Below are 15,054 nucleotides of genomic sequence, written 5' to 3' on the forward strand. Positions count from 1 at the left end.
ATATTCATGCCACATGATACTTTCACTCTAGTCCACATTGCTTGGGTTCTGTCAGTTTTGGACAGCACATTTAAGAAATTACTTGAGCCTATGGGAGGGTCTTCCAGGGGGAAAAGAATTCAAGAATCTTTAAAAGTCTAGGGGAAAAAAGAAGTGCAATGTGTAAAGGAGGACAGGGTAGTTTACTCAAATTAGAGGAAACTAAGACAGACATGAAAGCAGTCTCTAGGTGTGAGAAGGGATGCTGCATCTTTGTTAACAAACATCCAAAGGTTCAGGAAATAAAGGGCTGTGGAAAAAGTAGGGAAAAATGGTAGTTTGGTGTTTGAATACTGTGTCAAACACAGCAGTTGAGTTTCTCTGTAGTTCTGGACAGTGTGACTACCACCCACCTTGCATGGAGAGGAGAACTTCAGTTTCGGTGAGGGTGCTTTCCCTTTAACTTCTCCTTCTGCCAGCCACTGGTAGAAAAGCAAGGGGGTCTGACAGATTAATTGTCCATTGGGGCATAAGACAGGGTTCAAGCATGAATTTAGCTTTAGGGAGGTTGTGGAGTATTCACCATGGTTTCTTTTAAGAAGAATTTAGTCAGGACCATTTAGATACAGATGGCACTAACCTGGACACATAGGAGAGAATGAGATGATTTCTTTCCTCTTTTTTAAAATTTTTTTTCTTCCACATGTATTTTTGTATAAGAATGGATTTTAGTGTATGGATGTCAAGCTGACTTTGTGCAGGCAACTTTAATTTTGATATTTCCTGGTTGACAGTATTTTAATGTGTCTCTGGGTAAGGAAGGCACACATAAAAATGGTATCCCTTGGGGGTCTGTATTGGGCCCAGTGCTGTTTAACATCTCTTTCAGTGATATGGACAGTGGGATTGATTGCACCTACAGCAAGCTCTGTGGCCTCAGTGACATGCTGGAGGGAAGGGATGGCATCCAGAGGGGCTTGGACAGGCTGTAGAGGTGAGCCCAAGCTAACCTCACACAGTTTAACAAGGCCAAGTGCAAGGTCCTGCAGTGGGGTCAGGGCAATCCCAGGCACAGATCTAGGCTGGGTGAGGAGTGGCTGAGAGCAGGCTGCAGGAGAAGGCCTTGGGGGTGCCAGGTGCTGACAAAGTGCCCAGGAGCCAGCAATGGTCCCTGGCAGCCCAGAGCTAGCTGAGTGCTGAGCTGCATCCAGAGCAGGGAGAGAGCAGCACAGGGAGGGGATTCTGCCCTCTGCTCTGCTGTGCTCAGAGCCCACCTGCAGCACTGCCTCCAGCTCTGGAGCCCCCAACAAAAGAAGGACCTGGAGCTGCTGGAGAAAGTTCAGAGGAGGCCATGAATATAATCAGAGGGCTGGAGAACCTCCGCTATGGGGACAGGCTGGGAGAGTTGGGGCTGTGCAGCCTGGAGAAGAGAAGGCTCCAGGGAGACCTTAGAGAAGCCTTCCAGTATCTGAAGGGACTCCAGGAGAGCTGTGGAGGGACTTGGGACAAGGGCTGGGAGTGACAGGAAAAGGGGCAAAGGCTTTGAGGTGAAAGAGGGGAGATTGAGACTGAAGATGAGGAAGAAATTCTTGAGAGTGAGGAGACACTGGAACAGGTTGCCTGGGGAGATTGTGGCTGCTTCCTCCCTGGAGGTGTGTTCATGGTCAGGTTGTGTGAGGCCTTGAGCAACCTGGGCTGGTGGGAGGTGTCCTTGCCCATGGCAGGGGGTTGGAACTGGATGAGCTTTAAGGTCCTTTCCAACCCAAAACATTCCATGAATCTGAATCTTGGAAACACAATAGGAAGACTTTTAAGGTATTATGCATCTGCAGGGTGATTTTAACCAGCTGGAAGGTGTTTTAATGCACTTGAGAGGGTGGTTGCCAATAGAATGAGTAATATCCAGTGTTGTCAGTCTTCACAAATTTGTCATGACTGTGGACCTGATGGTTTTGACAGTTTCATGATGATAAATTTTGGCTGTTTAACACAAATTGAAGAATGAGCATCAGAAAGAAATTCCTAAGAACACAAGAACTGAAACCCCTGAGACCACAGTCTCTTAATTCTTGCTCAGCCACACACTGCCTGTAACGATTCTTACTATAAGGTATTCCTTGCTGTTACGGGGGTAACTCGTGGACAATGATATATATAACATATGTATTATTAATATATATACACATGCACATACTTTTTATATATTCATTTGTTGTGCACTTTTAATTCCTCTTCACAGAATGACAGAGTGGTTGAGATAGGCAGGGACCTCTGGAGATTGGTCTAGTCCAACCCCAGTGGCCAGAGCATAGTCACCTAGGGAAGATTACTTCTGGCTGTGTTCAGTACATTTTGAATATCTCCAAGAACAAAGACTCTGTAACCTCTCAGGGTTCCTGTTCCAGTGTTTGAAAAAATTTGCCACATCTTTAAGCTGTTGTAACTAAAATATTTCTTCTGCTTTCATTTAGGAGTAGGTTAAAAACATGAAGGATTGGAGGGTCGGCCACTTTGTCATGTGGATTCTTGCAACGTTTTCTTGCTGTGCTCTAATTATTCTTAGTGGGTGATGAGACATTGTAATTTCCAGATTCATTTTGTCCTGTGTTCATACTGATAATGTAACCTTCTAATGCTCAGTAGATCTTTCATTTAATTATAAAAAAAGAAATTGTTTAAAGATAATTTGAAGATTTTATTAAGGGTTGTAACTTATGGGAGAATATGTTTGGATTGCCTGTTATGTGCTTTTCAGGGGTCTTGTTACACTCAGTGAGGCTGATGAAGGTTTTCCCATGCCACACACTGGGTAGCAGATCTCTGCTTTTCTTGTGTTAACTTCTGTGTAGTGTTGGGAAGCAATAAGATCAGCTGCTGTAGAGGTCGACCTGAAGATAACTTGAATCATAGAATGGTTTAGATTGGAAGAGATCTTAAAGATCATGTAGTTCCAACCCCTCTGCCATGGGCAGGGACTCCTCTTACTCCAGATCAGGTTGGGGAAGGCCCCATCCGACCTGACTTTCAACACTTCCAGGATTTAGAGCCTTCACAGCTACTCTGGACAGCCTGTTCCAGGACCTCACCACCCTCAGGGGGAAGAATTTGGTGAAGAACGTTTGGAGGGGGGCTTGTGGTGGTGGGACTGGGGGGGAATGGATTTGGGATGGAGGAGGGGAGATTTGGACTGGGTATTGGGAAGAGGTTTTTTGCAGTGGGGGTGTCCAGGGGCAATGTATACCAGCAAAGAGGAAAGCAGGGAAGCATGCTAGGAGGCCTGCCTGGATGAGCAAAGAGCTCCTGGACACACTATCACTTAAAAGGAAGCTCTACAAGGAATGGAAGAAAGGACAGCTGGAATGGGAGGTATATAAGGAAGCTGTCTGAGCAGCAAGAGACCTGGTTAGGAAAGCCAAAGCACAGCTTGAATTGAATCTAGCCAGGGAGGTCAAAGGGAACACTAAGAATTTCTACAGGTATATTAATGGTAAAAAGAAGCCTAGGGAAGGTGTGGGCCCCCTCAGAAAGGAAACAGGTGAAATGGTCACAAGGGACCTGGAAAAGGCTGAGGTTCTCAAGGACTTCTTTACCTCAGTCTTCACTGCAAGGGCCTCCAGCCACACTCCTGGAATAGTCATGGAAGCTAATGGCAAGAACCAGAAGGAAGAACTGCCCATCATAAGTGAAGATCAGGTTTGTGATCACCTGAAGAACCTGAAAGTGTTCAAGTCCATGGGACCCGAGGGGATACACCCATGGGTACTGAGAGAGCTGGCAGATGAGGTTGCTAAACCCCTCTCTATTATATTCCAAAAGTCCTGGCAGTCTGGAACAGTCCCCACTGACTGGAAAAGGGCAAACATTACTCCCATTTTCAACAAGGGGAAGAAGGAGGAGCCAGGGTCTAGAAGAAGGTGTCCATGCTCATGGGTTGAAGGTCCCTTTCAACCCAAACTATTCTATGATTCCAATTTCTTCCTAAAGTCTCATCTCAACCCAGATTCTTCCAGTTAGAGACCATTACCCCTCATCCTGTCACTCCAGGCCTTTGTAACACGTCTTTTGCCATTTCTCCTGGAGATTGCTTCAAATCCTGGAAGGTGGCTCTATCGTGTTCCCAGAGCCTTCTTTTCTCCAGGCTGAACTCTCTCAGCCTGCAGAGGGCTTCCAGCCCTCCCAGCATTGCTGTGGCCTCCTCTGGCCCTGCTCCAGCAGGTCCCTGTCTGTGGTGTGCTGAGCTATGTAAAGTGGAGTGCTCCAGGCTCTTATTGGTGGTTCACAGGGATAAGCCAAGGAACAATGGGTTCAAAGTTGAACAGAGAAGATTTCAGCTCACCATGAGGAGAAACGACAGTGAGGGTGACAGAGCACTGGAGCAGGCTGCCCAGGGGGGTTGTGGAGTCTCCTTCTCTGGAGCCTTTCAAAGCCCACCTGGATGCATTCCTGTGCAGACTACCCTCAATGATCCTGCTCTGGCAGGGGGCTGGACCTGATGAGGTCTTGAGGTCCCTTCCAACCTCTGATAGACTGTGAGACTGTGATAAGGTGACATGAAGGCAGAGTAATGCAATGGATTATATACTCTTCTCCTGTAATTACTGTTCTTTTATTGATAAACCCTGTTGGGTCTGTTACATTTTTTTCAGCTGTTATGCTAGTCAAATCAGTAAGTTGTGTTTAGCAGCAACATTACTTCTAAGAAGGCATCTCATCACAGTCTGGAAGAGTTATGAAGAGTCTGCTACTTTCTGTGCCTTAATAGTCATTGTCTTTTCTGAGAGTGATTATTTATCAAGAGCCAAAAGAATAATGATAACAGAGGTTTTAAGGAAAGTCCTTTGTTACTTCTTTTTAATAATGTTTGGAACGATATGGAAATCCAACAAAAGTGGTAATGGCTGCATCAGTCCTTGGTAGAAGAGAGTGGTTAAGTCCAGACAATAATTGATTGTTTAGCTGACTGTCACAACTTGGATAAAATTACAGAATCAGGATTGTTTGTGTTGGAAAACACCTCTAAGATCATGGAGTCTAACTGTCAGCCCAACACTGCCATGGCCTTTAAACCATGTCCCAAAGTGCCATGGCCACAGGTTTCTTGAACACCTCCAGGGATGGTGACTCCACCACCCTGGGCAGCCTGTTCCAATCCCTGACCACTCTAACAGGAAATAAATTGTTCCTCATGTCCAACCTAAACCTCCCCTGGAACAATTTCAGGTCATTTCCTCTTGTTCTATTGCTTGCTTGTTGGGAGAAGAACCCAACCCTCACCTCACTCCAGTCTCCTTTTAGGGAGCTGTGGAGAGCAGTGAAGTCTCCCTTCAGCCTCCTCTTCCTCAGGCTGAACACCCTCAGCTCCCTCAGCTGCTCCTCACTTAGCCCTCTTCTCCAGACCCTTCATCAGCTGTGTTGCCCTTCTCTGGAACTGCTCCAACCCCTCAATCTCCTTCTTGGAATGAGGGGCCCAAAACTGATCCCAGGATTCAACGTGTAGCCTCTCCAGTGCCCAGTACAGGGACATAATTGCTGCCCTGGTCCTCCTGGGCACACCATGGCTGATCCAGGCTAGGATGCTGGTGGTCTTCTTGGCCACCTGGGCACACACTGGCTCATATTCAGCCAGCTAAAATAAGGGGATCCTAATGGAAAAATTCTATTAACAAGTAAACAACAGAATAAACTCTGTTCAGATAATAAGTTTGTTTGATTACTGCTACTGTATAATAGGCAGTAAGGTTTTGTGAAGGTAAATCTCATTCAGACCTCAAGACTGCTTAGTATCAGTAAAATAGCCAAGTCACAAGGCACTTGATGTCTTTCTCAGGATTTTTAGGGGAGAGTTGTCAGGAATTGTAGTATTCCGTTATTAGGGCTTAGGAGTGAACTTAGGAAATAAGGTTAAGTCATTATTAGTAGTAACATTTTTTAAACCCAGCAGCATTAGAATGTTAAATAGTAAATAATTTGTTTGAGATTATGCAGTTATTTAGCAAGTTAGGCTCTCAGTATAAAAAAATGAATTGAGAATTTTAGTTGACCTTCAAGGTCCCTTCAAACCCCATGCAGCCCCACAAAGAAAGCAAGTTAGGTTTTCAGAATTAAAACAAGGAAATCAGGAAAAGTAGGGAACTTCCTGATAAGCTACCACTCTATTGGTGTTTGTCCCACAGAGTCTGGCACATGCAGTGCTGTCACTTGGGATTTACAAAATGGAAAGGGACAGAGAAACTGGAAAAAAATTACTTTTTGAGTTGGAATCAAACTTCATAGAGAATCTGCACAGCTTGTGTAGTTTAACAGAAGAAAGGGATTGGACTGGACTGTAGCATCTCATCAAGTAAGAGAAAAGTAGAGGGACAAAACTTCACATTGTAATACCTGGTGACTGAGGCCTGAAGCCAGAGTAATTCACACTTGAAGTAAAGTTCAAAAGACAGTGACTAGCCTTTCAGGCTGTCACAGCAAGTGATGGACTCTTCAGCTCTTAATAGCTTGAATTTGGGAGTGGATGCCTTTCTGGAAGAACTGCTGTGGTTGAACAAAAGTTCTCAGAAATTGCTAGCTGAAGGAAATTAGAAAAGGCTTTTTTTTTTTTTTTTTCCTTAACAGCAGTTAATTCTGATTGATTTTGTGGGTCTCTCTTGTCTGACACTGTGAACCTTCCAAGCAAAAGTCCTGAATTTATGGTGATACCTTTTGTCAAACTAAGTTGCATCTCCAGTCTCCTTGTAGGAACAAGTTCTTTACCATCAGGATAGTGGAACACTGGAACAGGTTGCCCAGGGAGGTGGTTGAGGACCCATCCCTAGAGATATTCAGTGTGAGGCTTGACAGGGCTCTGGGCAACCTAATCTAGATGAGGTTGCCTCTGCTTACTGCAGGGGGGAGTTGATGACTTTTGGAGGTCACTTCCAACCCAGACCATTCTGTCACTCTATGATTCTTCCTACTGATCTGCTGCTGTAATTTTCACCTTTGAGTCTGGCAATAGTTTGCTGGACTGCTCTGTCACACATTCTGCACCCACAAAACTTAAGACAGTTTCCTCTTCAGAAGGGTTTCATTCAAATTGGTAGAAAATATAATGTTTTCCAGGAAATAGACAAGTTTACAAGACTGGTTTAGAATGACTAGGGAAGATTAATCTTTAGCCCTTGTCTTGGAGTGGTTACTTCTAGGACAGTATTTAGGCTTGAGGCTAAACCAAACCATTTGATTAATTTATTCAACCTCATTGAAGTAGTTCGTGTAATGGGTAGACTTTTATTTTTTCAAGGGCTATGTTTGGGTAACTTTGCTTTAATAGCACGGCAAATAAAAGCTATATGTATGTTGGAAGCATCCAGAATAAAACAAAATAAAAATTGTTCCCCAGCTTTTCATTTGACGTTCAAATCACAGGTACAAATGAAACTGCCAGATTCGTTGTCATCGTTATCATCTGTATTTATGCACAGCAGTAATTCATCATCCACCATGCAGGGTGGAGGACTGGGCCAGCAGGAGTTACCTAAGGTTTGACAAAGATGGTGCAGCAGCAAAGGTGTAATTCCCAAAAAGGAGTGCAGGTTGGAATATGGCATATGGAATAAGCTGGGATTTAGCTCTGCTGAAGAGGGGCTGGAGGTGTTTTTGGAGGGCAAGCTGGACAAAAGATGGGTCAAAGATCATCTTGTCCAGCCCTGCTGCAGTCTTCAGTGACACTTCCTACTAGAGCAGGATGCCCTGGGCCACATGAAGTCTGAGCTTGAATGTCTCCAGGGATGGTGCCTCCACCACCTTCAAGGGCAACTTGTTCCAGTGTCTCACCAGCCTCCTTGGGCAGAACTTCCTCCTGATGTCTAGCCTAAATCTCCACTGCTCCAGTTTCAAACCATTGCCCCTCATCCTATCCTCACAGACCCTTCTGAACAGCCCCTCCCCAGGCTTCCTCTAGGTCCTCTTCAGATACTTCAATGCAGCTCTAAGGTCTCCTGGAGCCTTCACCAGTCCCAGTCCAAGCTCTCTCAGCAGATGGCCCTCCTGTGGACTGGCTCCATTGTGCCCATGTCCCTCTTGTGTTGGGAGTCCCAGAGCTGGACACAGCTCCAGTTCTTCAGAGGCATGGTGGAATCTCCCTAACTGGAAGCAGAGAAGGCTTATCTTGGCAGCACCCTGGCTTACCTGATGTAAGGCCTTGTAATGCGTAATGAAGGTCCAACAGGTTGAAGACCAAATCATTCCCAGATAGGTCTTCCAACCTAGACTGCTCTTTGAGGATGTGGTTAGAGGTATTTGACAGTCTTGACTCAGTGATGACAAGGCTGTATGGTAGGCAGTAGTAGAGATGCCTAAAGAGGTAACATTACAGTTACTAATGCAGGCAATTAATGGAATATTTTAAAATGCAAATACTAGATTTCCGGTTTTTACAGTTAAACCAGTAAGGAAAGCCAACTGTATCCTGGGTTGCATCGAGAGAAGTGTGGCCATTAAGTCGAGGGAGGTGATTCTTCCCCACTACTCCTTTCTGGTGAGACCTTACCTAGAGCACTGTGTCTAGTTCTGGTGCCCCTGTTACAGGAAGGATCTGGAGGTGCTGGAGGTGTCCAGAGAAGGGGCTCGAGGATGAGCAGAGGGCTGGAGCTGCTCTGCTATGGAGACAGACTGAGAGAGTTGGGGTTGTGCAGTCTGGAGAGGAGAAGGCTCTAAGGAGACCTTCTTGTGGCCTTCCAGTGTCTGAAAGGAGCCTACAAGAAAGCTGAGGAGGGACTTTCTAGGGTGTTGGGTAGTGATAGGACTGGGGGGAATGGGCCCAAGCTAGAGGAAGGTAGATTTGGATTAGATGTTAGGAGAAAGTGCTTCAACATGAGTGTGATGAGACACTGGCAGAGGTTGCCCAGGGAGGTGGCAGAAGCCTCATCCTTGGAGGTTTTTAGCCCAGGCTGGATGTGGCTCTGAGCAACCTGATCTAGTGTGAGGTGTCCCTGCCCATGGCAGGGGGGGTGGGACTGGATGATCCAACCCCCTTCCAACCCTGACAATTCTATGATTCTGTGAAAATGAAATGTATCTTGCCTTGCTTTTTTATCTTTGCTATTTTTATTATTTAGTAATAGACAAAAGATCTACTGATGTGAAAACAAACCAATAAAAACAACAACCAACAATCCCAAGCACGATGCAGTCAGAGTTTTAAGTTGCAGTGAATTTAAATATTGAGCTAAAAAGGGCAATATGTTTACATTGTTCCCATTGTTGATATGTATATGGTGTATAATGTGTGCTGCTTTATGATCATCTAGCAGCAGCAAATCTCTGGGCTATGTTCCTCAGAGATCAGTACTGGGGTTTGTTCAGTATCTGCATAAATGACCTGGGTGAGGGGATTGAGGGGTCCCTTAGCAAGCTCACTGATTATACAAAACTGAAGGGGTGGCTGACACCCTGTCAGGATGTGCTGCCATCCAGTAAAACCTGGACAGGGTGGAGAGCTGGGTGAAGGGCAACCTCATGAAGGACGAGGGTAGAGTCCTGCATCTGGGGAGGAGTAACACCAAGCACCACTGCAGACTAGGAGTTGTCCTGCTGGAAAGCAGCTCCATAGAGAAAGACCTTGGAATACTGAGGGGCAGCAAGTCCTTCAGGGGACAGCAATGTGCCCTTGTGGCCAGAGGGCAAGAACTAGGCCTGTTTAGTCTTGAGAAGGCTGAGAGGGAATCTTACCAATGTATAAATATCTGGGGGTGCATGTCAAGATGAAGGTGCCAGGTTCTTTTTGGTGGTGCAGAGTGATAGGACAAGGAACAACAGGTACAAGTAGAACACAGGAGGTCCAACCTCAACACAAGGAGACACTTCTTTGGTGTGAGGGTGCTGGAGCCCTGGAGCAGGCTGCCCGGAGAGATTGTAGGGCCTCATTCTCTGGAGATTTTCAAAACCCACCTTGATATGCTCCTGTGTGGCCTTCCCTAGGTGATCCTTCCCTGGCAGGGAGGGTTGACTCAATCATCTCTGGAGGTCCCTTGCAACCCCTAACATTCTGTGATTCTGTATGGCTGCATGTGTTTGACAGCATTGTTTGCTTTGCCTGACATAGTTGCAGTGGAGCAGTCCCCCTTGGTTCAGAGGTGCAGATAGCATGTGCTGCTTCTTGGGTAGTGGGCAGAGCAAAGACATTTGAGATACCATATAACAGAATCTGGGAGAAATGGCCCTGGAGAGGCTACATCTGGCATACTGTGTCCACTTCTGGGCTCCCTGGTTCAAGAAGGTCAGGGACTTGCTGGAGAGGGTAGAGCAAAGGGCTACAAAGATGCTGAGGGGTCTGGAACATCTCTCACGAGGAAAGGCTGAGAGAACTGGGGGCTTTTAGTCTGGAGAAGAGCAGACTGAGGGGATCTCATCAATGCTGGTTGGCACTTGAAGGCTGAATGGGTGTGGAAGAGGATGGAGGAGTCTTTGTTCAGTGGTGCCCAGTGAGAGGACAAGGGGTAACTGGCACAAATCAGAACATAAGAAGTTACAGATAAACATAAGGAGGAACTTCTTTAATTTAAGGCTTCTGGAGCCCTGGAGCAGGCTGCCCAGAGAGGTGGTGGACTCTCCATCTCTGGAGAGATTCCAAACCCTCCTGGACATGTTCACACGTGACTTTCTCTAGGTGACCCTGCTCTGGCAGTGGGGTTGAACTAAGTGATCTCCAAAGGTCTCTTCCAACCTCTACCATTCTGTGAATCTGTAAAAATGGTGTCCTACAGCAGGAAAAGCTGTAGGGAATGGGAGTTTGATGGAACATGATGGGAATTTGGGGTATTTTAGTCTCATTCTGAAACAAGGTATCTTGGTGATGAACTGGTGTCTTCAGTGGCCTTGCATGCTCATTTCAGTTGAGCGTGGCTTGATTGTCCATAGCATCTGGTTTGGATACTTCTGTGTCATCAGAGTGGTCGGATAAGGTGGTGAAACTTACTCTGTGCCTGTGCATGTTCTGGAAGCTGTTGGAGGAAACAGCTATGCCACAGAAACCTGGGTGCACCTCTTACCTTTCCCCGGTCTCTTTTTGTGCACTTGCTCAGCATGGAATCTGGAATAGAATTAGAAATATCTCACTGTGTACAAAAATTGGGGCTACAGACTTGGATTCACTGCATTTTTGTCTGGTTTGCTTGTTTTCAGGAGCCTTCAGTTAATTTCAGACAGCCCTTCTGAAAGTTGCAGTATTACTTAAGAGGAAAGGGGGAGAGAGAGGAAGAAAGTTATTTTAGAGTACCAGACGCATATGCATATGTCTAGGGTTTTTTAGCAGCTTTTGATGGTAGCCTAAGCAGAAATCATTCCCCTGGAGTGTTCCAGTCTCTCTCTCTTCCTCTCTTCTTCTGTGGCTGTCCTGCAAATTACTTTGGTGTCTCTCCTAAGAGAAGGCTCTTTTAATAGTCTTCCAGTTTTCCTGTGTTCAGAGGCCTTTTTCTCTCCCAGCTGACCCATGGGATTACTTGAGAGAAGATGACATTAGAAAAATATTAAAAATTCTGGCTTTGTCCTGTAACTGCTTAGTATGTACAGAGATGAGGCTGTTGAGAGTCAGTCTTCTCCACCCCATCTTTCGAGCCAGAATCCTGTTAAAACCAGTTGTCTAGTACAATCATCTTAAAATCTTGTCCAAAATATTTATTATTTTCTTTAAGATAAACTATCACAGGTGTTACAGTTTGAAGAAGGAACTTTAGCCTAGTCCCTGACTGCAAAGAAGTCAAATAAATTAGTTTGCCTGTAAATATAGCTTCATTTGCTTCCAAAACCTTCTAAGCTAGTCTGACAATTTTCATTTTGGGAAGTAATTCTCCACATTAGTTGGGGGGGTTTCATAGACCCTAATGGACTTTTGGAATAGCAACTGTAGAACTTGATGGAGAAAAATTAAGGGTGTCTATTAGACCTGAATCTGCAGTTGTGGGACAGTATGAGATAGAGGATGTGAAACTGCCAGTTGCTTCTCAAACTGTGCATCACAGGCACTACAGAACCAACCGTGACTCTTTGGTGCCCATTCGTAACTTGATTAGTCAACTGGGAAGGTCAGAAGGTTATCAGCAGGACTCACTCACCTTTCAACAGTCTGATTTGGCCTGTGCCAAAGCTGAATGGAGAATGGTGTCTGACAGTTGATTTCCGTGCCTTGAACGAAGTAACTCCACCCATGAGTGCAGCTGTACCAGACATGATGGAACTCCAATATGAGCTGGAATCCAAGGAGGCCAAATGGTTATGCCACCATAGACGTTGCTAATGCTTTCTTCTCTATTCCCATAGCAGAGGAATGCAGGCCTCAGTTTGCCTTCATCTGGAGAGGTATCCAGTACACGTTCAATCATTTGCCCCAAGGGTGGAAACACAGCTCAGCAATTTGTCATGCAGTGATTCTTGATGCACTGGAGAAAGGTGGAGCTCCAGAGCACGTTCAGTTCATCGATGATGTCATCTTGTGGGGTAAAATTGCTGAAGCAATCTTCAAGAAAGAACCACAAAATCACAGAATCAACCAGCTTTGGAGAGACCTCCAAGATCATCAAGTCCACCTGATCACCCAACCCTAAGTAATCAACTAGGCCATGGCACTACCTGCCACATCCAACCTCTTCTTAAACACCTCTAGGGATGTTCAACCCACCCCTCCCTGGGCAGCCCATTCCAATGGGCAATCTTTCTTTCTGTGAAAAACTTCTCTCTAAGCTCAAGCCTATACTTACCCTTGCACAGCTTGAGCCTGTATCCTCTTGTTCTGATGCTTGCCTGGGAGAGGAGACCAACCCCCACCTGGCTACAACCTCCCTTCAGGTAGTTGTAGACAGCAATAAGGTCTCCTCTGAGCCTTCTCTTCTCCAGGCTAAACACCCCCAGCTCCCTCAGCCTCTCCTCATAGGGCTTCTGTTCCCTGTGAAGAGGTAACAAAATAATTGACATTCTGTTGAAAGCCAGTTTTGCCATTAAGTAAGACAAGGTGAAAGGATCAGCCAGAGAAATCCAGTTTCTGGGAGTGCGGTGGCAGGATGGTTGCTGTCACATTCTACTGGATGTGATAAACAGTCTCCACCATGGCAAATCCCATGAATAATAAGGACACTATCTTTCTTGGATGTAGTGGGGTTTTTGGAGACTGCACATTCCTGGATACAGTCAGATTGTTAAACCTCTTTATGATGTGACCTGAAAGAGAAACAATTTTGAGTACGGTCCTGAGCAACAAGCAGCCTTTGACCACATAAAGCAAGAAGTAGTCCATACAATGGGTTTGGGACCTGTTTGAACTGGTCTGGACATTAGGAGCATTCTGCAAGTGACAATGGTTCAATCTAGTGCTCAGGGCAGAGAGCTCCAGGAGAGACATGTGGATGTCCACTTGGTTTCTGGAGTCGTGGCTACAAGGCTCAGAGGCAAATCATACTCCAACAGAGAAAGAGATTCTAGCTGGTTATGAAGGAGTGAAAGCTGCTTCTGAAGTAATTGGAGCTGAGTCATAACTTCTTCTGTCTCCCAGACTACCAGTTTTGAATTGGATGTTCAGAGGTAAAGGTTCTTTACCACATCGTGTGACAGATGCCACATGGTCTGAGTGGATGTCTCTGATAACACAGAGAGCTCGAATGGGAAGTCTTGAAAGATCTGGTCTGGTGGAAGTGATCATAAACTGGCCAGGAGGCACTGACTGTACAAAACCTCCAGTGAACAGAGTAACTCATGCTGAGCAAGCTCCTCCTTACAGTGATCTGTCTGATGATGAAGAGAAATATGCTTTGTTCACAGACAGTTCCTGTTGCCTTGTTGGGAACAAGCAGAGGTGGAAATCTGCAGTGTGGAGTCCAACACGCAGTCTCCTGCAGAGGCAAGAGACTGAGGAGAATCCAGTCAATTTGCAGAGGTAAAAGCTGTCCAGCTAGCTCTTAATGTAGCTGAACGTGAGAGATGGCCAAAGCTTTATCTCAACACTGACCCATGGATGGTAGCCAGTGCCTTGTGGAGATGGCTAAAGGACTGGAAAAAGAATGGGTGGTCCAAGTACAAGTATGGTGGAGCCTGGCAGATTGACTACATCACTCTACCTTGTTCTCCATCTGGTAAGCAGTATGTGCTGACTATGGTAGAGGCAAGCACTGGATGGCTGGAAACTTATCCAGTTCCTCATGCAACTGCACGTAACACCATTCTTGGTCTGGAAAGACAAATGCTGTACTCCAGAGAGAATTGAATCTGACAATGGAACTCATTTCAAGAACAATCTCATAAAAAAGTGGGCCAAAGAGCATGGCATTGAGTCTCATCTGTGAAGAAACAAACAGTTTTCTTATTTCCTGTTTTTTGAACTTTTGAATCACCTGCATCTGAGATAGCTGGAATGGAAGATGAACTGAAAATATGGACTTTATTACTCATTATTGTAGATATTGTTTTAGATTAGATGGACAGTATTAGCAAACGATGGGATTATGCAGAAGGGGTGGATTGTTACAGTTTAAAGGGGGGAGCTTTAGCCTAGTCCCTGACTGCAAAAAAGTAAAATAAATTACCATTGGATGTAAAAGGAAATTACTTATAAGGTCTATATAATTAATTGGATTGCTAATGGGAATATAGAGCAGAGGCATAGAGAGTTCTTTCTCTGATCTTCTGTCACTTCTGCTTGCAACTTTGCTCTCTCTCCTGTGGCCTTGCCAGGGGTATTTTTGTTTTGACTACTTGTGTAAGGTAATAGGAGGGAGGGAGTAGGGGAGGAGGTGAATAGGTCCCCTGGATCCATCCAGGGGGTCTGAGGAGTTTCTGTGTTGTTTATAAATTTTAACTATATATCTATATATTGTGCATCTATTGTATATTTTGTACATGTTGATTGCATTTCATATATCTCTAGAGTTTAGTTTGCTTGTGAATAGAGCTTCATTTGCTTCCAAAACCTTCTGAGCTAGTCTGGTAATTTTCATTTTGGGGTGTAATTCTCCACATTAGTTGGGGGTTAATTTCAACCCACCACAACAGGACAATTTCAGATATGTTATGTAGTAATACTGTGCCAAGAACTTGTGACAGGAAAATCTGAAT

The sequence above is a fragment of the Indicator indicator genome, chromosome Z (assembly GCF_027791375.1).
Source record: "Indicator indicator isolate 239-I01 chromosome Z, UM_Iind_1.1, whole genome shotgun sequence".
Classification (NCBI taxonomy): domain Eukaryota; kingdom Metazoa; phylum Chordata; class Aves; order Piciformes; family Indicatoridae; genus Indicator; species Indicator indicator.